We start from the raw sequence: 3,691 nt of genomic DNA, 5'->3' as shown, positions 1-3,691 counted from the left end.
GTTTTTATGTTTTTCTGGCTTGGAGTGAGGCTCAGAGGCTGCAATTTCCTCTCCTGTACTTGTTTTATGTTTCCCCTGTTGTCCTTGGGTTTCCCTAAAGACTCCTTCTTCAAAAGAACCAGCCTTTAAAAAAAAGGAAAGGAAAGGAAAGGAAAGGGAAAGGAAAAGGAAAAGGAAAAGGAAAAGGAAAGAAAAAGAACCAGCCTTGCAGTGGTGCTCACTTGGGCCGCACATATATGGAAATTAGAACGATACAGAGAAAATGAGTATGGCCCCTGCACAAGGATGACACACCAATTCATGATGAATCAGCCTTGCAGCTTTTTCAGCTGTAATCCTCTAGTATGCAGGAGCCCTGTTAATGGTGCAGGAAGGCATGGAGGGAGGGGAAGTGTCCCAGGATCGTATGATTAGGTTTGTCTCCTAGTGGGCCTGTGGCCTGGCCCATGATCCTTGCAAGTGCTGCTTCTCTGGGATTTTTGCCCCGTTAGGGTAAGACAAAGGCTACAAGGGGCTGGGGTTAGGGTTATCCATTCTCCCGTGTTGGATGAGGCTCTGAGGAAGTTGTCTTCCTTGCTGGCTGGACTTTTTTTGATGGACAATGAACAATCTGGGCATATTTCAGATGGTTATATTTCCCCTTCCCCTTGTGTGATACACAAAAGAATTTTGCTCTGATCTTCATTCACTGTGAGAACCTGGTGGGACTCCTTGGAGGTAAAACCCATAAAAATGTCCCCCCCCCCACATTAGAATGGTTCTCTTAAGGGTGAGATTTTAATTCTCAAGCTCACCCACACTCAGCCTCCAGCATTTCATTGACATTACCATTTAAGGGGTCACGAAGGTGTTCCTACCAGTTCCTGGTTCCAGTGGCTTCTGCTACTGATAAGTTGTGATACTCTGTCTTTAATGTCTCTACAGTTTTTGGGATGGGGTGTTGTCCCATGACCTCAATTCACTGATGAATCTAAGAAAAGTCCTTAGGGGCACTTGGGTGGCTTAGTTGGTTAAGCATCTGACTTCAGCTCAGGTCATGATATCACAGTTTGTGAGTTCAAGCCCCCCATCAGGTTTTCTGTTGTCAGTGCAGAGCCTGCTTCAGATCCTCTGTCTTCCTTTCCCTGTTCCTCCCCGGCTCATGTTCTCTTTCTCTTTCAAAAACAAAAACAAACAAACAAAAAAATATATATATATTTTTTTCAGTTATTTCAGCTTTTTTCTTGTTTTGAGGGCAGGAGTGATGATTGCAGGTTCTCTACATGTTGAAGCTAAACTCGAAGGCCATTCTTATTTTTATGCTTGCTGCCCAATGTCTTTCTAGCAAGTGTTTCTGGAAGGACAGACACTCAGCAAGTGTGGTTGGAGAAAACTGTTAAGAAAGATCTCTGCATCTGATTTTAACACAGACGAATGTAAACAGTGGAGGGTAACCACAGGAGCCTGGGGCACATCTGCCATGGGTGACCAATAATAAAATCTATTTTCCAAAACGTAAAAAAAAAAGCATAAAAGTACGAAAGTATAAACACCTTGCCTCATTCCCAACTGATAGTCAATCAAAGAATATTATCTACTTATATGAAGAAAAGCATCCAGTGCCATTAGAAAATAGAAATTACTAGGGGCACCTAAGTGCTCAGTTGGTTAAGCATCTGCCTCTTGATTTTGGCTCAGGTCATGATCTCATGGTCCATGGGATCAAGCCCAACATCCAGCTAGGCACTGACAGCATGGAGCCTGCTTGGGATTCTATCCCTCTCTCTCTGCCCTTCCCCTGTGCTCATTCTCTCTCTCACTCTCAAAATAAATAAATAAACTTTAAAAAAATGAAAATAGAAATTACCAAATTAAAGATCAAGTGCCATTTTGTGCATACCCTACCTTCTGTGTGTGTGTGTGGTTTTTTTTTTTTTTTGGTTTGTCTGCTCATTTGTTTTTAGTGAAAGCAAAATTTTAAAAGCCAAACGTTGTGAAGTTGTAAGGAAATGTGCCCTTTGGCATTGCTATTAGTGCTAGAAATAAATACAATGGAATCTAATAAATGTGACTGGAGCCAATCAGATGTGTTTTGACTCAGTAATTCCATTACTGGGGTTTTTTTCCCCCTAGACAATAATCCGAGGGAGAGCAGCCACCTGGACAAAGGTGTTTGTACCAACACTATCTGAAATACCAAAAAGAATTGCCTCTACACCCGACTTTAGGGAATGGCCTGGCAAACTTGTAAGACAATACAGCAATTAGAGTCTTCACGTTACCACCCCTCACCCCAATGCTTCGATCCTCCAACATGCAAATCCCAGCCACATTTGTGAATCAGTTTTCTGTCCACTCCTCTGAAATGACATTGCTCCTTCTCTTGTCCACTTGCCAAGAAGTTCCTGGAAAGCACACTGTGTGGCTTGCTGATTTCAGGACACCTGGTACAAAGAAAGGCTCTAAAAAGGCTGCTGTGCAAAATGTGGGTCACAGACCCATTGCATCACCATCACTGGGATCCTGTTAAAAACCCACACTCTCTGGTTTAAGAGGGTAAACTTTATGTTAAATGTATATTACCAAGGTTAAAAATTAGAATGAGGGGTGCCTGGGTGGGTGTTTAAGTGTCTGACTTGATTTCGGTGCAGGTCACGATCTCCCAGTTTGTGAGTTTGAGCCCTATGTCAGGCTCACACTGTGGGTGCAGAGCCTGCTTGGGAATCTCTCTGTCCTTCCCCACTCATGCTCTACCTCCCTCTCTCCCTCTCTCTCTCTCTCTCAAAATAAATAAACTTTTAAAAAATTAGAATGCAGAATCTCAGGACCCACCTCAGACATACTGCATTTCAGCAAACACATTTTAACAAATTCCCAGGTGATGTGTTTACATTTTGAAAAACCCTGTATGTTGGATGTATAGTTACTCTTAAAATATAAATTCCCATCATTAGTTACTACTTCTAATCAAAGCATATACTTTATTTTTCTCCCTTACGTGGGAGGCTGCTTTTTATCTTCTCTTGGACTCCTTAATTTGCACAAAGAATGGAGATATTGCAGTGGCAGGTGGCAGACTCCAAGGACAGCATGATGCCATGGCAACGTCTTCCATCAGTAACTTAATTTCATCTCTGCTTTTACATCTTTCTCTCCTCAGTCTTGAAGCTGGGAATTTTTTAATTTGGAACGAACCTAAGATGGCTTGTGGTTGCTATGCCAACACCAAATGTACACTTCCTAATGGGCTTGAATCTCATAAAGGAAAGATAACAGAAAGTCAAAGAATTTTAGACCCAAGGGGTTACAGAGAGACTTCATCCCCTCACCTGGCCGAGGAGGGCCTTGGGGTTGGGAGGTGAGTGAGGCTCCCTGCCTGCTGCATGGCAACCTGCCACCCTGCTTTGAACTCACACCTAAGTGAGCTTCTCCATCTGGTCAACCCAGGGTTTTAGGCAGGATTTGGGGACCAAAGGCAGGCTGAAAGACCCTTCAGAAGAATTGCTTTAGGTGTCTTTCTACCCCCCAAACACAGTAAATTCACTCACTTAGGGATGTCATAACAAAGTACCACAGCCTGGGTGGCTTAAACAACAGAAATTATTGTCTCAGAGTTATGGAGGCTGGGAAGTCCAGGGTCAAGGTGTCAGCAGGTTTGGATTCTCCTGAGGCCTCTCTCCTGGATGTGTAGATGGACTGTCACTTTCTCCCT

The 3,691-nt window shown here is 43.2% G+C and overlaps 1 pseudogene; it reads left to right on the top strand.

Annotated features, from left to right (window-relative positions):
* The first annotated feature begins 213 nt into the window (after positions 1 to 213).
* LOC124519896 (uncharacterized) lies at positions 214 to 326 on the top strand (annotated as a pseudogene).
* Positions 327 to 3,691: the final 3,365 nt, after the last annotated feature.

Source organism: Lynx rufus, unplaced genomic scaffold, assembly GCF_022079265.1.
Source record: "Lynx rufus isolate CCGP_SWC_20201006 ecotype Redwood Valley unplaced genomic scaffold, mLynRuf1.p SCAF_29, whole genome shotgun sequence".
NCBI classification, from domain to species: Eukaryota; Metazoa; Chordata; class Mammalia; order Carnivora; family Felidae; genus Lynx; species Lynx rufus.
The sequence above is the reverse complement of the archived record's forward strand: the minus strand, read 5'-3'. Positions and strand labels throughout refer to the sequence as shown.